Source organism: Rhinolophus sinicus, chromosome 2 (genome assembly GCF_057876585.1).
Source record: "Rhinolophus sinicus isolate RSI-liver-muscle chromosome 2, RSI-T2T, whole genome shotgun sequence".
NCBI lineage: Eukaryota > Metazoa > Chordata > Mammalia > Chiroptera > Rhinolophidae > Rhinolophus > Rhinolophus sinicus.
The window spans coordinates 91,675,016-91,700,840 of record NC_142502.1 but is presented as its reverse complement, the minus strand read 5'-3'; the positions used below and the strand labels follow the sequence as shown (position 1 = coordinate 91,700,840).

Sequence of the window (25,825 nt, the reverse complement as noted above, 5' to 3'; positions counted from 1 at the left end):
TGTTTGCTATAGTTCTCTGGGACGCATGATGGAAGCACTGTTGGCTGTTGGAGTTAGATGATTTAGGAGTCTGTTCTTTAGGCAGCAGTTGTAAAAAGTTGGGGTGCCAGATGTGTGGACAAGCTCCTTCCCAAGAGATCCCAGCAACTTGGTTTTACTGTTGGAGTGAGCAGGTGGGGAGAAGGTGTGGGAGTGCCCACTGGCTCCCCTGGGCTCTGGGGAGGATCACAGCCAGCCCCTAGATGTGTGCTTCCGTGTTTCCCCGAAACTAAGACCTAGCCGGACCATCAGCTAGCTCTCCTGTGTCTTTTGGAGCAAAAATTAATATAAGACCAAGTCTTATATTAATTTTTGCTCCAAAAGATGCATTAGAGCTGATGGTTAGATGCATTAGACCAAGTCTTATATTAATTTTTGCTCCAAAAGATGCATTAGAGCTGATGGTCCGGCTAGGTCTTAGTTTCGGGGAAACACGATAATTAAAAGTTGAACTCTCAGGCAGCAGCTTATAAAGTGTGTAATCAAACCCTTTTCAGGGAAAGACTGGGAGATTGGAGCTTTCGCCTGCTCTGTCTGTGCTCAGCCCCCAGAGGCATAACCTCTGCAAGTGTTTGCATGTGTATGTCTTAAGAACTGCTTATTTGTTTACTGTGGTCCTGTGGGACTCGTGAATGCAACCCTGTTGGAAGTTGCAGTCAGGCAATGCAGAGGCCCATTCTTAAGGTAGCAGCTGAAGAAGCTGGGGTGTCAGGCTTGTGTACAACTTCACACCAGAAAGATATTGGTGACCTGATTTCATTGTTGGAGTGAATCTCTGATGCCTTTTAGATTAGCTGTTTTCTGGTATATGTCAGGGGGTCCCTTTCTCATTAGTAGCTTGTTTCCATATTAACTGTGGTATGGGTTAATGACATAGCGTCACATTTCTTTATACTAGCTGTAAAGGTAGTACATGTTCATTATCAAAAAATTAGGAAATATATTTGTTTGAAAAATAAAAATTACTCATCTAGAAGATAACCATTCTCTACATTTTACTGTATTTTCTATTGTCATTTTATTCCTATCCAGACATGTTTAAAAAAATGTAGTGAGGATGTACTGCACATACCCATTGTGTATTGTTATTAGTTTTCTTATCCCATTGTTATTTTCCTATGTCATTAACATTTCTTTGAATATATTTTAAATTGCTGTATGTTTCATACATACATCATTTAAATGCTACATAATTTATGTAACCACACCCCTATCATCAGAAATTTATCCTATTTCCATTTTTTTGTAATTGTAAACACAATTTGTATTTGATTTCTAAAGATAAATGGGCCAAAATATATATTGGGTCTGGCAGCCACTTAAGGTGCCACTGAAACCCTGCTGCAAAGAAGCAGCATGCCTGGACACCTTCCCCCAATCATTCCTATACCGTGCGAATATTACTGACATAACATAGGTTACTTTTATAACAGTAGCGATATTTAGAATTAGCAACTAACTCTTTAAAGTAAAAAACGTATTATGCCTTTTGGTATAAATGTCACTTCTTTTCACTTTTACTAAGATCAAGTGATATATATAACATTGCATAAGTTTAGGAGTACAACGTGAAAGATGTGTATGCATTTAAATTTCTAGGAGAAATACATGTTAGTTAGAGGAAAGCCGATTTTAGTGTGCTTTATGTGTCAGGAGTATGAGTGGTTTCATTAGGTACTTCTGGGCAGGTGTAAGTCCGTGTAAATCCGCAAACTAGGGCACATCCTTTTGGACAACTTTATAGAGGTCTTATAAGGACAATCAACATACTCCTCTTCCTTCAAAGTATTAAAGACAAAAATTAATAGTTGCCTATGACTTTAGCAAGTGTGTTTCAGGAAAATACACGCATAATTATCATTAGTGTTTTGGACCAGATGAAATAACTAGGTTTTATATCTAATTTTGGGGGTCTATGATTTGGTATAATTATGTCTCTTTGCATTAAGTTGTTCTTGCTAATATTAATTCATACTATTCATACTGCACATGTTACTCTTGCTCTTACAAATGATATAAGGATATATATGACACATTGGGGGAAAAAATCCAGCTAGCGTTCAGTATATATGTTTGGAGCACCAAAAAGCAACTTCTGTTCTCCTCCCAAGCATGACAATTTTTAGCCAGGTTACTATCAAGATGATAAACAAAGATTTAAGATAAGGATGGTGCCTTTCAGTGCGTGAGCACAGGTTGGAACATCTTGTCATTTTACTTGATACAGTTATCAACACTTTTATCTGCTTGGCTTTTGTCAGGTAGCTTTCCACATTGACTTGTTCACATTCATAGCCAGTTTTATGGAAATCACAAAAAGTTCACCTTGTGATGCTCTGGTAAGCGTACCTTCATTCTCCTCTTTGCTTACTTTTCTACATAAGATTTCCATTTCTATCAGTCTCCCTGTGATGGCTGCCTATTCAGTGAGCTAGAGCCTGACCCTCATCTCCTCACCTAATGTCTGGACCCCAAGAGCAGTGAAGAGTGACTAAGGGATGCATAAGGCCAGTAGGTCATCGTTCTGGTGCCCTCCCAGGACAGGAGGCCAGTGGTCAGGAGAGCACTCTCCATGGCTTTCAATTAGATCTCCTATGTTTGTGACTATAAAATGAATGAATGAATCTAAGAGGAGGCAGCAGCCATTATGTTTTAAATCACCATATTCTTTAACTTATAAGTTACAAATTAAGATAAGAAGAGAAAAAAATGAAGAATGGTTTAGAGAGAAGCAGAGCTAATAGGTTATGTTACAGGATCTTGACAATAGATCAAGTAGGCAAATTTAATATTTATTTAACCTCTTTACTGGGAAGTTTTTCTTCATGAATGACTGTGCTATTCCACAAAGAATTTGAGGTAGCTCAAAGGAAGAAGACAATAAAATAAAAATATAAATGAAAAATGAGGCTAGAAAAAATATTGACAAAATAGCAAGGCCAGATGAAGGGAAATTTAGAAAATAGTTTCTGTGCTGTTCATCATCCTGAAGTTACAGGGAGAGAAGAAAAGTGTTCTTTGGTTCTTGCTACAAAGACTTTTCCAGTGCATTAATGGGAGCCTGGTGTTCTGGGGAAGTTTACTGCAATTCACATTCCTCTCCCTAGTACGCCAATGTAATCTTTTCTCTTTAAATAAATACAGCTTTTTGATGGCTCCTTGCTTATTATCTTTTTGCTTATAATATTGAACTTTCTGATTACTGCAAATGATTTTTTTTTAGCATCCAATTAAAAGTTTAGACTACTAGGGACTTTGTAGAGCACAGTTCTAAATCAGCCAACTGGTGGACAATATTCACACTTTCTTGGTCTTTGCAAAACAAGTACTGAACGTGCAAATATAAAGAAAAGTGTCAGTTTCTATAATGGCTTGTTTTCTATCCTATTTCTGCATGTGTTGAACCCAGATGAACCTGAATGGTTCATTTGCTTCTGACAGTAGCTTCTATTTTATTTTCTAAAATAGAAAAAAGAAACAAAAAAGAAAAAGAAAACAAGAAAATCCTTTACGACTATCCACCAACTGGCCCAGAAATTAAAGAAAATATATTTTATCTACTTATGAGTCCTAATAATTACTTTGTTAATGATATCTTATTAAGCAAATCCCATTATTATATTCCAGTGGTAGAAAGTTCTATTTTTTGTCAGTAAATACTGAATTATCATTTCAGATTTCCCACCAGTATGCATTAGAAATTAAGTTGAGCCATTAAAAAAAATCAAATTGGAAAGTTTAAATTATAGTGCTACAAAGCAACAATCATCAAAACAGCATGGTATTGGGAGACAGACAGACACGCAGACCAATAGAACAGAATGGAGAACCCAGAATCAACCCACATGTATATGGGCAAATAATTTTTGACAAAGGAGCCAAATGCATACAATGGAGAAAAGAAAGTCTTTTCAATACATGGTGCTGGGAAAATTGGAAAGCCATGTGCAAAAGAATGAAACTAGACTGCTGTCACCATGTATGAAAATTAAATCAAAATGCATCAAAGACCTAAATGTAAGACCTGCAACAATATACTGCATAGAAGAAAGCATAGGTATTAAACTTATGAACCTTGGGTTCAGAGAGGATTTTGTAAATTTGACCTAAAGCCAGGGAAGTAAAAGCAAAAATAAGTGAATGGGATTATATCAAACTAAAAAGCTTCTGCCCAGCAAAAGAAACCATCAACAAAACAAAGGGGCAACCAACTGAATGGGAGAAGATATTTGCAAACAATGTCTCCAATAAGGGGCTAATATCCAAAATGTATAAAAAAACTCACACAATTCAACAACAACAAAAAATTCAATTAAAAAATTGGCAGAGAACCTGAACAGACACTTCTCCCAAGAAGGCAAACAAGCTGCCAACAGATATATAAAAAGATGCTCAACTTCACTAGCTATCAGGGAAATGCAAATCAAAACCACAATGAGATACCACCTAATACCTATTAGAATGGCCATTATCAACAAAACAAGTACTGTATTTTGCTGTGTATAATGTGCACTCTTTTGCCCAGATTTGTGAGGGAAAAATAAGGATGCGCATTATACATGGGTAGTATTAATTCTTTATATAAATGTTTTTAATTCTTTTATTTATGCTTATGAGTTAATAATGTAACTCTAGAAATCAATAATGATATCTATATGCAGATTAATACCCTGGAATATGATAATTGGTTTTGTTGAACTTACGATGAACTTGCAACGATGAAGAATTCTTGGCCTTCTATGCTGTGTAAACATCGTAAATTCGTTACTGGTACATAAAATGTCTTGTACCTTGTATCTGCTCTTGTGTTTTGTAATTATTTGTTACATAAAATTTCTTATACCATAATATGTTAAAAAAAATAAATGCTAAAATTTCTTTATAATACAAAAAACGTACCTGAATGTAAACAAATGCAAATTTGAATTAAAAAATTAAAACAAAAAATTTTTGCCCTAAAAGTTTGGGCCAAAAACATGGTGCACATTATACATGGGAACACATTATACATGGCAAAATAAGGTAATAACAAGTGTTGTTGAGGCTGTAGAGAAAAAGGAACCCTGAGACACTGCTGGTAGGAATGTAAATTGGTACAGTCACTATGGAAAACAGTATGGAGGTCCCTCAAAAAATTAATAGAGTTACCATAGGACCCAGCCATCTCTCTTCTGGGTACCTATCCCAAAAATCTGAAAACACTTATCTGTAAAGATATATGTACCCCTATGTTCATTGCAGAATTTTTCATGGTTGCCAAGGCATGTAAACAACCGAGATGTGCTTTGATAGATGGTTGGATAAAGAAGGTGTGGTATATATATACAATGGAGTATTACTCATCTATAAGACAAGATGAAATACTGCCATTTGCGACAACATGGATAGATCTTGAAACTGCGTTAAAATGATCTGCTCCTCTAGAGAGGAAGATAATCATCTAAAAACTCTACAGTATTTCATACACAATGGTTGATACTTAATCAAAAATTACCGGGCATACATATCAAAAGAAAAGAAAAGACATGGAACAAATGATAAAAATACAGGAACACAGATATTGGAATTAATAAACAGTCATTAAAAACATTCACATGTTCAAAATTTAAAAACAAGAGAAAAAAAAATTACCAGAGAACTAGAATCAATAAGAAGTATAAAATGGAAATCCTAGAACGGAAAAACCCAGCTGAAATCAGAAATGCAATTGATGATAAGTGAAAGAGTAAATTGGACACTAACATCGCTTGAAACATATAAAGCGGACAGAAGTAAAAAGAGAAATAAACAGTTTCCCAATAACAGTGGGAGATCTTAACATACTCTATAGAACAAATACAAAAAAATTAAATAAGAATATAGATCTGTGCTTTGCAATTTAATAGCCACAAGGGACACATGGCTATTAAATACTTCAAATGTGGCGAGGGCAACCGAATCCTTGAATTTTTAACTTTATGTATCATTTTAGTTAATTCAATTCAACTTTAAAACTGAAGAAATATGAAATAGTTTTTGGTAAACACAATTTTATTGTTTTGGTAGGGTTGCATTTCACTTTTGCTATTGCATTGAGCAGATATTTTTGCTGTATGTGGTAAATGTGTCAAGTGCTTGCACCAGTTCTGCTATTTTTTTTTTTAAAGAAAAAGCTTATATTTTATTTTATTTATTTTTACTTTTTATTGCAGAGTATTGGGGAACTGTGTTTTTCCAGGACCCATCAGCTCCAAGTCAAGTCATTGTTTCCAATCTAGTTGTGGAGGGCGCAGCTCACTGGACCGTGTGGGAATCGAACCGGCGACCTGAGTGTTATGAGCATTACACTCTAACCAACTGAGCCAACTGGCTGCCCCCAGTTCTACGATTAAACCTAAAGCTCACCAATCTAGCTGGTGTCAAAAGATTGCTTAAGTTGGAAGAATTTTTTTCTGCATACCAATGTAACACTTTATGTGTTTGTTTGAATATTTTATGCAGACAGCAAGGATTAAAGAGTTTGTAAATTACATTATAATTAAATATTGATTTGATTATAATGTAATTAAATTATATTTTAACTTAAAAAATTCATAAGGAAAACGTTTAAAATGTAAAATTAAGATGTCCTACAGGTGCAGACATGAGCAGAGCTGCAGAAACTTGTATTATAATGGAACATTTGGGAAAAGAGAACAAGCATAGAAAAATATCACTTATAATTTTACTACCTGGAACAAACAGTTTGCTCTATTTTTTCTTGCAAATATTTATTTTAATACTTGTGACTTATTAACTTTCATGAAGCTTTAAAAGTTTAATTTATATGTGTAATATTGTACTATAAGCATTTCTTCATGCTATTATATCATTTTTATACATACTGGTTAACGGCCTCCAGTATTCCACGACATTGATGTACCGTAGTTTAGTTAATTATTCTCCTCTTGTTGTCCTCCTTTTGGGGAGGGTAGTGAGCTTGCAAAACAATGACTTAAAAGATCTTTACAATTTAGTATAATAACTAGCAACAAAGAAAATTTAATAGAGATACATGTGTAGTCTTTTTAATTACTTAATTTATATATATATATAATTATTATTATTATTTTTTTAAAGTACCAGTAAGATACCAGGAGAGCTGACATGAAAAGGACCTAGATACTTAATTTAATTGGACTCTTCGTGAGATGATAATTGTGACTTGTGATATTGTGATTTAAAATAAGAAATATGTATTTGGTTTTCCTTATCTTTTTGGCACAGAACTCCTAAAACCCTTGGGGTTTCCTAAGAGATGAGAGCAATAAAAGTGTCTTTTGTTATGTGAATGAAGTGACTTTTTGAAAGCTGGAAGTAACCTAAAGATGTGAGCTGGTTGCCAGTGGAGCTAATTATTAATACTTGATTAGAGGCTGGGACTTTTAGTCCCACGCTCCAACCTCCAGGGAGGAGATAGAGGCTGGAGGTTAAATCTGTCACCAATGGCTGATGCTTCAATCAATCATGCCTATGTGATGAAGCCTCCATTCATATACCTCCTGTCTCCACATGTGCACAACCTCCCTATTATCAACATCCCTCACCTGGGGGTACATTTGTTATGATTGATGAACCTGCCTTGACACATTATTATCATCTAAAGTCTGTGGTTTACATTAGGGTTCACTCATGGTGTTGTACATGCTATGGGTTTTGACAAATATATAATGACACGTATACACCATTTTAATATTGTACAGAATAGTTTCATTGCCCTAAAAATTCTCAGTGCTCTGCCTATTCACCCCTCCTGCCCCCTAACCCCTGGTGACCACTAATATTTTTACTGTCTCCATAGTTTTGCCTTTTCCAGAATGACATATAGTTGGAATCGTACAGTACGTATATATTGTTTTGGATTGGCTTATTTCACTTTGTAATATGCACTTGAATTTCCTCCATGTCTTTTCACGGTTTGATAGCTCATTAATTTTTAGCACTGTATAATATTCTACTGTCTGGATGCATCACAGTTTACTTATCTATTCATCTACTGAGGGATATTTTGGCTGCTTCCAAGTTTTGGCAATTATGAGTAAAGCTGCTATAAATATCTGTGTGCAATTTTTTTTTTTTTTTGCGTGAGCATAACTGTTAACTCATTTGGGCAAATACTAAGAAGCATGATTGCTAGATTATATGGTAAGAATGTGCCAAACTGTCTTCCAAAGTGTCTATTGTAAACACTTCTTTCTTCTTTCTCTGGCACCTCTAGCTTTCCTCTACTTTTTATTTTTATTTTTATTGTGATAAAAAACACATAACATGAGTAACCTCTTGAAAAAATTTTAAGTGTACAGTGCAGTATCCTTAGCTATATGCTCATTGTTGTAGAGCAAATCTCTAGAACTTTGTTCTCTTGACTGAAAATCCATACCGAGTGAACAGCAACTCCTCATTTTCCTCTCCTGCCAGCCTTTGGCAACCACAGTTATACTTTCTGTTTTTATGAGTTTGAATTACTTACAATCTTCATATAAGTGACCACACAGTATTTTGTCCTCAACTACCATATGATCCAGCAATTGCTCTTCTGAGTACTTATCCAAAAGAATTGAAAACAGGATCTCAAAGAGATATTTGCACTCCAGTATTCATTGTAGCATTTTTCTCAATAGCCAAGAGCTGGGAATAATCTAAATGTTCATCAATGAATGAATGGATACAGAGAATGTGGTACATATATACAATGGGATATTATTCAACCGTAAAAATAGAAGAAAATTCTGTCATATGCTACAACATGGATGAACTTTGAGGACATTATGCTACATCTGTTCTTTTTATCTCTTTTTTTCCAATACCCTGCAGTCAGGGAAGGGGGATAAGTAAGCTTGTTAGAATTGTGTATAAAATAAGAGTAAATAGATGAATGGATCTGATCAAATAGATTGTGTGAGGCATACACCCACATCTATGTGTATGTACTTAGACACTTTTCTTGATTATTCTTATCTTTTATTTTTATTATTTATAGTACACATTGTTACATTATTACAGTCAGTATAAAGAATATAACTAGGAAACAAGAATAAGCAAAAAAAATGTTTGCATGAACTGCACAGTTAAAAATATGTGGTGAACAGCAGTAACAATTTATATAAAATTTGTAAATGCAATCTGTTGTTCAGATATTATTATGTAGCGGTCCCTGCAAAAGTTTAGTTTGCTGTTAAAATAAGTTTTGAGGGTTGATATATTTTAAAAATTCTGTCATGTGTTATTATAGTATTTTTTTCATTGCATAAAAGTGTCATCTAGGGGCTCTCAAATTATATCTGAATGAACATTTCAGTTGGTACGAAAATAACTGTGTCTTAAAATATCATTTACTTCACTCACTCACTTTTTTTCCCTCTTTGAAAATCTCTGTGAAGGGAAGTATTTCTGCACTTTGCTCCCTGTAAATCTCCAGAGAGCCAGTTTAACGAGAACTTAAATAAATTCCCTTCAAAATACACACTGACACAGCTTTTTTGCAAGTTTCTGTATCTGACATACTTTATGTTTCATTTAATCACAACATTCAGGGTTTACACACTTTGCGGGGAACTAGACTAGAATACGTAAATGCGCCCAGTAATACCGCAGCTGGTTTTGACTCTCCGTCTTCCTTACTGCGTCATTTTGGAAGGAAGCATTGGGTCTCTGAATGATAAGCCAGGGTACTTGACAGAGTTGTATGGGCTTCAAGCAAGGAATAACTGCTTTTAATAACCTAACCTGTGAGCATGCTTAATTGTTGATCAAGGATCAAAAATTTTTTGAACTTATCTTTTAGAACTGTTTCCTTATTCATACTTACAAGATAGACAGGACTATTAGGCAAATACAGCCTCTCTCCTACACACACACACACACACACACACACACACACACACACACAGATTTGGCATATAGTAACCACTCAATAAACAGGAATTATTATTATCATCATTAGCATTATATTTTAACTATTATCTTAGTCATTGGGTGAAAATAATTTCTTTTTGATAGTAGTGATAAATTTCTCTGTGAGGTACTATTTAATCTTTGTTCCTCTTGATGAGAATTTTGTCTTGTTCTCATTATTTTAGAGCCTGTAGATCCTTACTATATTTTATAAAGTGTGCAGCTAATTTCATGTTTAGCTGGTTTCATATTCTACCGTGTTTGGCACATTTACCTGGAAGACATAGGCTGTCGTGTTGGGTCGTCATGGACAGCATCTTACATTATGGTTGGGGCACGTTGTGATGTGGAAAGCAAGGGTCTAATGCTCTTCCTATTTTTCGCTTTCCTGATGTTTTGTCATTGCTCACACACACTTACTCCTGAGGAATTCTTTGCTTTGGGAGAACTCTGTTTCATTATCTCTTCACATCAATATGGAAAATAAGTCAAGGACAAATATCGTTTCATATTACGGAAGTCAGTCGTTTCTTAATCATGGTTGTGTGTTCATCAGAGTTACCAGAGGGGTTTTAAACATCATAACAAGACCAGAATTAGAATCCCCAGAGGGGGCCAAACACAAGCGTGGTAAGTGATTCTAAGGTCCAGTTAAAATTTTAAATCACTGATCTAAAGCAGCAGAATTAAAAATATACATACTCCCACTGTTCAATCAGCCACTGAGGCAAATTCCATTGAATATACAGTTCCATGGTCTGATCTTTCTTTTGGGAAATATTTTAATGGCCATTGATGGGTCTATTGAGTGTTGTTTTGTTTTTGTTTTATTGATTTTCATTTTTATTGTTATTATTTACTTTCTTCTGTTTACATTTGCTCTTTTATATTTTAGTTTCTTAAGATGGAATCTTGTGTCATTGATTTGAAAACCTTCTTAAATTATGTGTTTATGTCCTTTTGATGAATTCATCCCTATATCATTATAAAATGACCTACATTATTCCTTATAATTTTCTTTGCTCTGCAATTTAGTTTTTTGGATATTAATATAACCACAACAGTTTCCTTTTGATTAGTGTTAGCATGGTATATCTCTTTTTCACCTTTTATTTTTTAACCTATTTATGTCACCATATTTAACATGCATTTCTTAGAGTTGCTTATATGGTAGAAGTGACCTGACTCGCCCGAGGCTCATTTTGCAGGTGTTAAAATTGTCCGTACGGTTTCGGATCATGTCTGAACCAATCAGAGTCCTTGTGACTGAAGCAGCTGGTCAAATTGCATATTCACTGCTATACAGTATTGGAAATGGATCTGTCTTTGGTAAAGACCAACCTGTCATTCTTGTGCTGTTGGATATCACTTCCATGATGGGTGTCCCAGCTGGTGTCCTAATGGCACTGCAAGACTATATCCTGTCCCTCCTGAAAGATGTCATCACAACAAATAAAGAAGAGATTGCCTTCAAGGACCTGCAGGTGGCCATTCTTGTGGGCTCCATGCCAAGAAGGGATGGCACAGAGAGGAAAGATTTGCTCAGAGCAAATGTGAAAATCTTCAAATGTGAAATATGCCAAGAAATCAGTTAAAGCTATCATGGAGGGAAACCCAGCCAACACCGATGGCCTGGCTGCCTCCAAGTCGGCACTGTCTGTTCCCAAGGAGAACTTCAGTTGCTTGACATATTTGGATCACAACCGAGCTAAAGCTCAGATTGCTCTTATGCTTGGTGTGACTTCTGATGATGTGAAGGATGCCGCTACTGGGGAAACTATTCCTCATCTCAGTATCCAGGTAGCAACCATTGCAGGGGGAAACAGCAAGGAAAGGAAGTTGGTGTTTCCGAAGCCCTGAAAGATGACACCTGGCTCACGGGAGCATCAGCAGCATGGCACTGCTGTCATCAAGGCTTGAAAACTATCCAGTGCCATATCTGCTGCGAAAGCCATCTGGGACCACGTCAGAGACCTCTGGTTTGGAATCCAAGAGCGAGAGCTTGTATCCACACATATCCTTTGTGTGTGATGTGTCTTTTCTTTCTGGCTGCTTTAAAAGTTTTCTCTTAATATCTGGTGACAAGCATCAGAGGACACTACGTCTGGTGGCCATTCCTATGGTATTCCCGATGACCTGCTCTACTCTTTCCCTGTTCTCATCAAACGTAAGACATGGCAGGTTGTTGAAGGTCTCCCTATGAATGATTTCTCTCGGGAGAATGTGGTTCTTACTGCAAAGGACCTAACAGAAGAGAAAGAAACTGCTTTTGAATTTCTTTCCTCTGCCTGACTAGACACTGTTACTAAATGCCTGAAAGCTGAAGAATCTAAATATCCTCTTTGACTCTAGTACCAAATAAGAACAATGCTATACTTAAATCACTTGTGAAAAACAGCACATTTTAAAGATTGTGCGCTCCTTGGTACAAATTTGTGACAGTTTATCATCATGCTGTTAGTGTTGCATTTTAAATAAAATGTGAATTTGGACAATTAAGTTCGCGAACTCATCCTAGAAAAACTGCTGCATACCTCATTGCTGAATATCACTATAGTCACCTTCAAAGTACTCCCCTTGGGAAGCTATGCACCGACGCCAGTGCCTAGTCCACCCTTCACAGCAATGTTGGAGCTCTTTTTCTGGAATGGCCATCAGAGCTGTCATCGTATTACCCTTGATGCCCTGAATGTCATCAAAATGTCTTCCTTCCAATATTTCCTTTATCTTTGGGTAAAGAAAGAAGTCATTGGGGGCCAGATCAGGTGAGTAGGGAGGGTGTTCCAATACAGTTATTTGTTTACTGGCTAAAAATTCCCTCACAGACAGTGCCGTGTGAGCTGGTGCATTGTCGTGATGCAAGAGCCAGGAATTGTTGGCAAAAAGTTCAGGTCGTTTTTGTCTAACTTTATCATGCAGCCTTTTCAGTACTTCCAAATAGTAAACTTGGCTAACTGTTTGTCCATTTGGTACAAATTCATAATAAATAATCCCTCTGATATCGAAAAGGTTAGCAACATTGTTGCAACAAGTTGGCAAACTTAATTGTCCAACCTCGCGTACATCGTATATTCAACTGAAAAAAAAAAAGAACATTTCTTCTAGGCAGCATATAGGTAGCTCTTACTTTATTCTCCAATGAGACAATATCTGACTTATAATTTTGATGTTTAGACCATTTACATTTAATGTGGTTATTGATATGGTTAAGTTTAATCCTGCTATTTGTTTTCTACCTGTCCCATCTGTGATGGTGAACTTTATGTGTCAACTTGACTGGGCCATGGAGTGCCAGGTGTTTTGTTAAACATTATTCTGGGTGTGTGTCTGAGGGTGTTTGTGGAAGAGATTAACATTTGAATCTGTAGACGGAGTAAAGCCAATTACTCCTCCTAACGTGGACAGGCTTCCAGTAGAGGAAGATTGCCTGTCTTCAAGCTGGGACTCAGTCTTCTCCTGCCTTTGGACTTGGACTGAAACTTTTACCATTGGTTCTCCTGATTCTTAGGCCTTCAGATTCACACTGGAACTATACCATCTACTCCTCCGCTTCTCTAGTTTGCCTTATTGCAGATCTTGGGACTGCTTAGCATCCACAATCACGTGAGTCAACTTCTTATAATAAATCTCTCTCTCTCTCTCTGTCTCTCTCTCTCTCTCTCTCTCTCTCTCTCTCTCTCTCTCTCTCTCTCTCTCTCTCTCTCTCGCCACAGACACACACACACACAGACAGACACACACACACACACACACACACACACACTCACACCCTTTTGATTCTGTTTCTCTGGAAAACTGACTAATACACTAACTAATACACTATCTAATCTTTGTTTCTCCTTTCTCTTTTACTTTTATGATACCATCTTATTTCCTTAATTGGCTTATTAGCTACACTGCTTTGTTTGGTTATTTTAGTGCTTGCTTTTAGGAATTACTATATGTATCTTTAACTGATTGCAGTCTATCTTCAAGTGGTACTTTACATGTAGCATAAAAACTTTACACTATTATACTTCTATTTTTTCACTCCTGTTTTTTGTGGTATTTTCATTTGCTTCTCTTTTACATATGCTATACATCTCATAAGACAGTTTTATTATTTTTGCGTAAACAATTACATTTCCAAGAGATTTAAGTAATGAGATGAAAAGCTTACATATTTACCCACATAATTATATTTCTATTGCTTTTCATTTCTTTGTGTAGATCCATATTTCAATCTGGCATCATTTTCCTTCTGCCTTAAAGAATTACTTGAACGTTTCTTACAATGTGGGTGTGCTGATGGTGAATTCTTTCAGCTTTTGTATGTTTTAAAATGTCTGTATTTGTCTTTGCTTTTAAAATACATACTCTCTGGCTATAGAATTCTAGGTAAATATCCACACCCCCTGGCCCCATTTACTACTTTGAACACTCTGTTCCACTACTTTTTCTCTTGCATTGTTTCTAGTAAGAGATGTCTTATCATCCTATCTTTGTTCCTTTGTGTGTGATGTATCTTTTTTTTCTGGCTGCTTTAAAATTTTTCTCTTAATCTCTGGTTTTAAGCAAATCAATCATGATGTGCCTTGATATAGTTTTTTTTCATGTGTCTTATACTTGGAATTTGTTCAACTTTTTGGATCGTGCATTTAAAGTTTTAGTCAAATTTGGAAAAAGTTCAGTTATTATTTCTTTGAATATTTTTCTGCTAAAGCAACTCCATTACACACATATTAGGCCATTTGAAGTTATCCTATAACCCAGATTCGCTTCTAATTTTTAAAATTTCTGTTTTCTCTCTGTGTTGTATTTTTTGAGTTTCTATTGCTGTTTCCTTCAAATTCATGAGTTTTCTGATCTAGTTTGTCTAATCTGCTATTACTTCCATCCAGAGTATTTTTTTTTAAATCTCAGACATTGTAGTTTTCATTTTTATAGGCTTGATTAGGGACACTTTTATATTTTATATTTTCCATGTCTCTAGTTAACTTTTGAACATATATATGCAATACAGTCATAATCATTGTTTTTATGTCCTAGTCTGTGGATTCTAATATCTGTGTAAGCTCTGGATCAGTTTTGAATCGTTGATTTATTTCATCATTAGAGGTTGAATTTTCCTGCCTTTTTATGGCCCAACTCCATCTCTTCAACTCAGGGAATCTGGATTCTTTCTCTCTGAGTCACACCTGGAAACTCTCTCAAGGCAGAAAGCTGGGCAATTATGCACAGGGTGGACAGGGGACACACTGTAAAATCTTTGGAGCAGAGTATGAGGGATGTGAGAGGGAAATCTTTGAAGATATCTGAAATATGAACTTTCCAGCCAGAGAAAGGAGCAAGGCCCCAAAGAGGAAATAAGAAAAATTAAAAAATCATTAGCTATAACAAAACTTAAATGTTGCACTCATTTATTTATCAAGTAATTTGTTACGGGGTAGGGATATTCGAAATAATTTTTGTACATCCCTTAAAATGATTAAGATAAATTCAGTTTTGTTCCCAACTAAGATGGAAGCAATCCTTTGAAAGCACAGATCCATGGAGCTGAATACTGGCTAATATTCTGGAAAAAATGCTATTAGATATATTAGTCATTGTAGCTTACGTGACAAGTTAGATGATTTCAGTTTAGTTGATGCATAGTTTTTTTTCCTTCCTTTATGTAAGGAACATTCATTGAGATAGATTTTTACAATGATTGCTTTCCTTTTGTAAAAGGAGAAACAATTCTGCATCTTCCTTGATGTCCACGTTTATATGTGAATTCCCAGGGAGCAGCATTAACTCCCAGCCATCTGCATGAGTATTATTGGTGGAAGGCCAAAATGACAAAGGAGATTAAGGAAAAATAAATGGAGAAGGAAATCTTCATTCATCAAAATCTGGAGCCCAAGGCTTAACAAATAGCTTAGAAGTTAAAGTTGTATTGAAGGATCAGAAAAATAGCACCGTGACTAATAATCTGAAGAATTTAGAGGCAAGAGCGGTGAGGTAAAAATAAATTCAAATTCTTACTCTTTCTTTTTTTCATGAGGGAACGAGTCAACTCTGTCAAGTCTCGCTGCACAGGATCTCTGCAACCTCATTCGGATTCCTTGCCTCCGGGTTCTAATGCTAATATGGAACTGTGCTTCTTCCCCCTTCTCATTAATCAATTCATTTAACAAATATTTACTGAGTGCCTGCTGAGTACACTTCTGATACTCTGCTTGGTCCTGGATACATCATTGGTGACCAAGAGACATAGGTTTTGTTCTCATAAATTTTTCTCTCAGGCAGAAGGACACAAAGTAAAAAGGTAGTTGCCAGTTTTACAAAGGAGAAGTTCAAGGTGGTTTGGGACTATGTAACAAGGGAACACAGTTCAGTGGACCAGGTGCTGGGAACTACTATTGTCCTGGTGGTGGCATCATTGAGATCCTTTTGGCTGAGACCCTAAGATGTGTGAGAGGAGCAGTATACAGGTTCTCGTCTTGGGTTGGATACCAGGGGACACAGCGGAGATTAGGTGCTGGATCTGGTAAAAGGACCCTTGTCCTGGGCTTGGTTCTTTTACCAACCTGAGTATTCTTATCGCGCACATCTTCTCACTTCCCTTGGATTTTGAGTTTGAGTTGTTTGCCCATCTGTAAAACAGGGATTTACTGACACAGATTTGGGAAACATTTAAATCCTATTAATGGTTATTGGATAGGTACTTATCCCAATTGTAATTAAATGAAGTTTTTGCAGTGACCGTGCCTCTCTGTTAAAATGGGAACTATGAAAGCATGAATAAACTTTGCCTTTTTCCTGCTGTATTCCCAATTCATACTGGGTTTCCTAGCTCATAGTGGACAAACTGACACTTACTGTTTTCTTTTAAATTGCTAATATTACCCCTATTGTTTAATGGGCACTATTATATTGCATAGAAGATGCCAACATCTTTCAAACTACGGGTGTCTTTCCCCTTGGAATTCCAACATTTGAGCCTCTTGTTGGACAATTAACTCTTACTTTCTGTGGCCTTTCGTTATCTTTTCATGTAGATTCTAAGTGCAACTAATCCAGGAACTTGGGTCTTCTGAATCCATGGTCAGAGATTTCATTTTATGACAAGCATGAGTATATACACACAAGGATGGTTTGGCATGAGTAGAAGATCCCATACAAATTGAGGAAGTCATGTTCTTGGTACTGTTTCCTCCCTCCCCCATTCAATCATCTTTTCATTACTTTTCTCATTCCAGCACTTTCTTTGAAGAGATATAATGATTTCTAGGTTTTAAAAAATAAATCACACACCTCCAAGGAAGACAAATTTGTTCTCCAAATGCAAGCTTTTGAAAATAAGGTATTTTTTTCTTCAGCTAGAAGTTAGATAGGTGAATAAGAGATGAATTGAGGCATAATTGATCTTTTCAAAGACGGGATCGTATTGATAGGCAAGCTATGGAAGCAATCTAAGTGTCCATCAGGGAATGAATGGATACAGAAGATGTGAAATACTATATATATATATATATATATATATTATTGTTCAGCCATGAGAATGAAGAAAATCCTTTTTTTGTGACAACATAGGTGGACCTTGAGGGCACTATGCTAAGTAAAATAAGCCAGACAAAGGCAAATACTTCATGTTATCACTTATATATGGAATATAGCAATTTAAATATACACATATATCATATATACATATATGTACATATGTAAACATATATCATATATATACATATATATACATATATATGTGTGTGTGTGTGTGTGTGTGTGTGTGTGTATATATATATATATATATATATATATATATATATATATCAAAATCATAGAAACAGAGAGTCCAAAAGCGGTTGCCAGGGCTTGGGGTTAGGAGAAATAGGGAGAGGTTGGTAAAAGGGTACAGGTTTTCAGCTACAAGATGAATAAGCTCTGAGGATCTAATGCATAACATGGTGATTATGGTTGGTAACACTGTACTGTTTAATGGAATTTTGCCAAGAGAGTAGAACTTAAATGTTTTCACACACACAAAATAAATATGGGAGGTGATGGATGTGTTAATTACCCAATGGAAGGGAATCCTTTCACAATGTATATGTATATCAAATCACCACGATGTTTACTTTAAATGTCTTACAATTTCATATATCAGTTATATTTCAATAAAGCTGAAATTTTAAAAATGGGATCATATGATTGGAAAAGCACAATTATTCTGCTTTATAAAGATATTTAAAACTGAAATTATATTAGAAAACTTCAGAGTATTTCTTTTGTGGGAGCTGGTCTGAAATAATCTTGTTATCTATTAGGAGGCTTGCCTAAAAGGATTGTGTTTATTGATGCACTACATTTCTTTTCTCTAAAATAAATATAATTTTCCACTTTTCCCCATGAAAACTTATTTGAAGCAGTGTTAGTTGTGGATTAAGGGTTTGTTCATTGAATTAGTCAATAAGCGTTTAATAAGATTCTCTGAGGAGCTAAGTAGTATAACCGTGTGCGAACTACTCAATTTCTCTGAATCTCAGTATTCTTATCAACACCACCATGATAATAACAATAACGGACCTCATGGAATGACTGTTGTGGAGTTGGAATGGAACAATGCACGTAAGACACTAATTAGCACAGCACCAGTTACGGGAAGCGGACCTGTTCAATGCTGGATATTATATCCTGTGGGTGCTTCATGCCAAAGAACAAAAACCTCATTTTCAACCTTGATAAATCTTTAGGGCTGTAAACCAGGTCAAGGCGATGTGTTAATTTTTATGTTTTAAAAATTATTTGTAAGCTTTTCTTTTTCTCTTTTAGTAGTCTTTCTCAAACATGTATACTGGGTAATTGAAGAGAGCATGTTTTGATTTAAAAAAAAAATAGCCAAGCAAAAAAGAGCGCAAACAATTAGTAAAAGCTTTAGGATTTAATTCTTGATTATTTACAGATTAATCTGAGACTTTGAATCTGAAAAGTAAAAAGCAAGTATATGGCGTCGTAAAGTGTAGTCAGCAAACAGTACTATTCTCGTTCCTGATCAATTATAAGAGCCAAGTAACTGCTGCTGGGTTTTTAATCACCAATAAATTAAGCTTCCCAAAATTGCATCTTTCCTCATAATTCAATAAGATGAGATTATTTTTTCCAACGATATGATTGGTCCTTTCTACAGAGGGGCGGAGAGAACAGGACAGTCTAGAAAACGAATACCTTTCACTTGATAATGTTTAAAATCAGCTGAAGTACAGAGTAACTAGAGTGTTGCTTTGGAAAGGACCAACAGGAAGGCTTTGCAAGGTCTCAGCAAATCCAGCCTGAGAAGCCCTGGGAAAGAAACTTCTTTTTGGCACGTCCTTAAATTGGTGAGTTTTAACAAGGGGATAAAAATAAAAAACAACAAATTCTAAGATTTACTTTCTGGAAAATAGGACTTTGAATTGTATGGTCAAAAGGAATTATGACGATAGCCAAGGCATGGGGCAGAGACAATGGTTCTTAATTCACTTTCAGGGGGTTCTCCCTCTTTTTTGTGGTCGTAAGAACTAGAAGTAAGTTAGAGCTGGTCTGTTAGAATCTTCATTCTGAATACCACTGTGTAATTGATGATGTGAATTGGATTTATTTCTCCTGTTGAGTTTAGGCCAAAACCTATCAACTAATGCTTATCAACTTATGCTTGAAAGGCATCTCAGAAACAGAATTTTAGGTCAGGAGTAAGGCAAGGAAGGAGCCCAGGAATAGAATAATGAGTCTGTAAAATTGCAGTTTCTGATCTGCCTGAAGTACTCTGAGTTTCTTGCCAAAGTAACTGTGTTTCTAGTCTAGTTGTTCCTCCCATTTTTTTTAAATCCTTGTGTGGTATGGTTCATTTCTTTTTGGAGAAAGAATGAATAGGCTCAATTGCTGAAAATTCTGCATATTTTTCCTGTTGACCATTATTATTACTGAGGACAGCTCCATGACTATAAATCACAGCTAGCATGATGTGTAGAGATGTATGAGCTCAGAGTTGGAGTATTTTGAATTTGAGAAGTAAATAGGGGATTTCTGACCACTTTTTCAGTTATTTTGTTTTCTTAAGTTTCTTCGTACAGTAGAATTTGAGGGTTGGAGGAGGAAATAAAACGTCCACAGGAAGGGTCCCGATCAAAGCTGTTTCTGACTTGTGAAGGGTTTGCAGATCCGGTGCTCTGTAACGATGTCGATGGAAATCCTGAGGTTCCAGTTTCATCTCTGGAGTTTACAGTTTCCCGGATGTTCTTGAGACAATCTCTAGGCCAGGTGCTACCTTGACTACCTGCAGAGGTTTGGGCTATTTGAGTGCTTCCTTAGGAAGGGCTCTGGGGTGTCTGGGAGGTCCCCTGGGAGGGGAAGAGAAGAATGAACCCCAGGCCAGAGCTGGGCAACATAGTCTAGTAGTTGAGTTAGAGACGCCTTGCGTTGAGGGCTGGCAATTAAAGTTGTAATTATCATATGGAATTTGTACCCTTTGCCTGGGGGAACTGAGTTGGAGAGAATGTGGGATAAATTAATTCGAAAGCTATTATTCAGAAGTTCAAAGGAGGAGTGATGGTTAAAGTAGGACTTATGTGACAGTTGACACTTTTTAAACATTAATGTTAACAATCTAAGACAATATTAAAGCAGACCTCTGTTGCTCACAAGTCTCCCATTACCTTAGATAGGTCAATTTGCTTCAAGCTGAACTGCTTGGGAATAAATTGACAAAGAGGTGATTATTCTCAACAGACAACGCTGACACTTTTTTTACATGGCTTAGAAGATATTGAGTTGAATTGATTGCTCTTTTGCTGGCTTCGCTCTGTAGAGAAAAATGGTCTTCTTCCCTTTCCTCCCTCCCTTCCTTCCTATGCTTCCTGCCATATTTCTAGTGGGTTGAAGAGACTATGATTATTTTCTTTTCTAGCATCACATTGAACTATGGCAGAAAAATATGAAGAGTGTATGTGCATTTCTGTTTGACCGCCAACCTCAGCTGACTACTAGTTTTCTTTGTGGCTGTGAAATTCCCCCTGTAGAGAAGGCAAGACTCTCATTAGCACTAATAGATAAAGCTCAGTTCTCTGGCGACTTGCATTGGGGCTGTTTCAGCTCCCAAATGATTTGTTTTATTTTTTGATCGCTACTTTGTTGAAGTGCTTACAGGTTCCCTTTGAATGTATATATAAAAATATTAGTATTATAGCTTTATATACTCCAAAATAATCCAAATCTTTTCACTAGAATACAGATTTGACCTACAACCTATTAGTATGGGGATTATTACTGCCTGATTCGCATTAAGCGCCTGTAATTGTTGACACAGAAAGAAAAAAATCATTACGAAGAGCAGGCTTATGCTTTTTGAAGTTACAGAACACTCAGTGAGCAGGAAGAGACTCAATTACTGGGGAAAAAATACCCAGGGTCACTTGGGCCTTCAACCTGTGGCTGACACACATCTGAGTCCCAGGAATGAGCTTCTTTCTACCTGTGTGGTGAGATGTTCAGGGGCATGAGTCCTTTGCAGAAAAATCTTCTGTCTCAGCTTCTGCAAGGCACCCCATTAATGGCAAAGCCCCAAGGGAAGAAATTCAGGGAGTTAGTAGGGCCCTGCCACATCATCTGTGGTCACAAAATATTTACATGAATGAATGCGTGAAAAATTTCACTAATATTATAAATAATCTGTAACAAGTCTTTTATTAAAAAATATAGACAATAAAGAGTATAAAAGTAACATACCAATGTTCCACAATTAGAAAATGGAAATATCAAGTGCCCTCTCCATAAAGAGTAAAGAAAAATAATTACTTCTAACATCACTATACATATCTATGCTATCACTATTCATAATTAAAAAATGTTAACCCTTCAACATATATCGTTCCCTATACTTTTGTTCCTCTTAAAAAATGTTTCATAAGTCTGATAATTAACCTTTTTCCTTCACCAGATATATTGTGACTATTCTACTATGACAACAAAATGTATCCACTCCATTTTTTTAGAGAACATGATAAAATGTTCTCTAAACATTGATAGGAAAGGAATGAAGGGATAGCACGAGACGAGACACTGTGGTGCTCAAACGGGGAAGGCAGAGCAGGAAGCTAAAGAGGAGAGAGAGACTAGAACAAAGGAACTAAAGAAAACTCCCTTCCTGGTGTTTAACAAAGTCCATTCTGGACACAATAAGTGGACCCAAGCCTGCTCATCTGCAAGGTTGAGGTGCAAGGAAGTTTTGTCCTGAGTTTTTGGCCCCTCACCATAAAACACTAGCTTTAGCCAGTGGCCCAAATTTCTGAAGTTGATGTCAAAATGAACTTAACCACAGACGGTTTCTCCTGCAGTCTTATTGTGAGTAATCCTTGAAGACTGTAGTAAAAATGGGCAAACACCCCCTTGACAAAGACCTATATAAACCATTCCTAGGACTCACACATTTAAAAAAAAAAAACTGTCTTGCTTACATTTTATCAGGCTTCACACTAAGAAATTTTACCCCCAAAGTTGAATATTCCAATTCTTGCTGCTCATCTTTCTTCCACATCCTCTCCCTAGCTCTTAGATGCTTCTTGGTGAATGTTCTGGACATTTCATGATCTTCCATTTTCTTTCAAGGTTACCCATGTGTTACATTGTTTCCAGCTCCCTCCTCTGAGTCATAAACTGTATCACACCTATTTTCAACTCCACTGGCTGCTTCCTGGTACCAAGTAACTAATTTCATGAACTCCTTTATGTTAAAGTTTTCATGGGTGTCGATAGATTCACATCTTATGTTCTCAGATGATATATACCTAGAAATAAATTTTAAGGCGGCAATGCCTTAAGGTGAAAAAATGGTAACAGTTTCAGAGGCCAGAGCAGGCCAGTCTGGAAGCTCATTTTGGGCAGAACATTTTCAGACACTTTGTATAAGTAGCTATTTCAAGTGCCCATGCTTTTGAGACTCCCACCTTAAACCAATGAAAGTGTAACAGGTCAAAGGGAAAACTTGTTGCCTCACATTTTTGGCAGCTAATTCTAAGACTGGATAAAGTCGAACAGCATTAGACTGTCATCCCTGATACTAATTTATGATACTTATTTCCTATTAGGATGTGACCCTTTTCCATAGCTGCTAAATAGCTATTTTCTAAGTCCACTAGGTTTAAACATGTGAGGATTTAGGTCTGGTTATGCCTCGTTACCCCTCAATTTTTATTGTGGAATCATAGAGAATTTTTTTCAGGTTAATCCTAGTAACTCAAAAATATTTATAACTTTTATATGTGAGGAGGAGTGGGGATGTTTTCAGATTTTTCTGTAATAAGCTGTTATGAGAATAGTCTTAAGAAGTATTATTTATGGTCAAAAGGACCATTAATTAGCACATGTGAGGGCAGTAGAGTATATTTTCTTCCTTAAAGGATTATGCTACTGTGAATAATTATGTATAATTTACTCTAAGAGGTTCACTTTATGTCTTTGCATAGACTCATAAATTCAGGAGGGATCTTGAGAAGTCATTAATTTTGTTCTTCACTTTTAGACAGGATGCTTCTCTTGCAACCCCCTTGAACCTTCTCTGAAATACTAGATTCTTCAAAGAAGTACTTCCAGTTATATGCAGTGTTTCCCCAGCAACCCCAAAATTCTTTATTTTCAATTTAAAGTTAAGTTCCTCAGGTGCAATATACTTTTAGAATTCCCATTTCCAAATGCGTTATGTCAATTCTTGATTCCTTAATGCAGTTTTACTCTAGCAGCATTTCCCCACTGACCCTCTCGGAAATGATCATTTTGCAGCTATCACAGTCTCTGGAAGTTGCCCCCAAACCATGGCATCTAAATAACAACTAGGACACAATCAATAACCAACATACAAAAGGGCAAAACTAAGTGACCAGGTGATTCAGAGGCGCTGGCTGAGAACAATTGGTTTTGGTTTAGGATGCTATCCCAGGTTGCTGGGCGATGTGGTAATGAGCCTCGGGAGCGCCTGGGGAGAGAGAATGGGACACTATGTGCCATAGGAGGGACAAACACAGGAGGGAAGAAAATAACCAAGCAACCTGATTTTATTTACACAGGTTACTCAGGCCCATTCAATTCAGGAAAAGGAATGCTCTAAAACTGATCTCTGAACAAATAGAATCATGACTACTACCTGTTGCATTCATTATTGTACGTAGACCAGTTAACGTTGTTCTGGTCACATTGCTCCTTCCTGCTTTTATCCTTGTCTGATGATGAAGGATAATGATAATGACCCATCACCTATGCTCTTTCTCTATGCATTAGTACCGTGTTTCCCCGAACATAAGACCGAGCCAGACCATGTGCTCTAATGTGTCTTTTGGAGCAAAAATTGATATGAGACCCGGTATTATATTATATTACCCAGTCTTATATTATATTAAAATATATTGAAATTTTTGCTCCGAAAGATGCATTAGAGCTGATGGTCTGGCTAGGTCTTATTTTCGGGAAACACGGTACCTTCCCCTCTTCCTTTAAGACTAACAGTTATTCCGTGCATACGAAGGTAAATAAGAGGAAGGATTAAGTGAAAGAAGCATGATTAAGGACCCCTCCCAGTGTCTTAGGGAGTGGAAAGAAAAGGGGCTCCTTTCTCAAGTCGCTATTGAAGGAGCCATTTCTATCTTCTGAAGGATGTGGACTTTGGACAGGGTCCTGAAGGTCCAGTGGAATCTGAATAGACTAGAAAGAAAGGGAACAGACACTATATATATGTAGGGGGAACAATGCGTGCAAAGTGTGGGGTTGAAAATGAGCCTGTAGTGTATGAAAAAAGAGTCCCCAGATGGCCAATATATTCAGGGTTCTCTACTTCCTTCTCTAATATTGCCTCAGGAAATTGCTAAGTCATGTGTTTGAAAAGATTTGGAAGCCCCTACCCTCAAATATTTTATTGCCAAAATTGAATAGTAGCGTAACGTTTGATAAGTGGATCCAGAAAAAACAAAAAACAAGAAAGCCCATAGATGATGTGAAGAGCAACTCTCCTGCCAGGCACGCTAGGCCCTACAGAGCAAGTCCCGTTTCACCAGGCCACTTCTCGCCATCATAGACTCCGTGCCAGTGAAGCCAGTCTCCTACCCTTTACAGGCTTTATCTTCATTTTTGCCTCCAAATATTTGCTGATGTCATTCCCCCACTGAAAATACCCTCCACAAGGCTCACTGCCTATTAAAGCCCCTCAAAACTCAGCTGGAGTTTTGCAGCATAGTTATCAATACCAACATATGGAGTTTTACACTGGGTAAGGCCTCGGTGACCTCCAGAAATAGAAAGAACAATTTTTGATATTAAGACACACATATACACACATGCAATATAGTGAACGTCTCAGATCATAAGTATTTGTTATGTATACAACATAATTATTTCCTTGCTTTAAAAAAGTTTTTGTTTAATGCCAAATAAGGCAGCATTTTATTGTTTTACATTCTTGTATTACTGTTTTCTGATCTTGTATTACTGTTTTCTGATGGCTGCATTTTGTTTCTATCCAAAATGATAGTTATAATCCTTGAGTTTAGGTAACATGATATACAGCTTATATCTTACCTCACAGCACTGGGTTAATAGTAGATGTTGAATAAACACTCCAATTGTTACACAAGCATACATTTATTTAGCACAAAACCCTGAGAAAATCTGTCATAAATAGTTATGTCTTCATGGATGAGAAAATTTGGAAAAAGTAAGTGTCCCAGCACATAATAATTAGAAAGGGCTTCTCATGGGCAATGTGCTTTCAAATCCAATATCCTATTGTTTCCAAAGCAAGCATAAGCAGTGGGTAAAAACTATAATTCCCCATTTTATAGATGAAGTGAGAGTGGTCCAGAGAGTTGAAATAATCTGCTCCAGATCAGACAGTGAG

General features: G+C 36.5%; 1 pseudogene; it reads left to right on the top strand.

The window, feature by feature from the left end:
* Positions 1-11,189: 11,189 nt before the first annotated feature.
* Positions 11,190-12,243, top strand: LOC109448886 (malate dehydrogenase, cytoplasmic-like; annotated as a pseudogene).
* Positions 12,244-25,825: the final 13,582 nt, after the last annotated feature.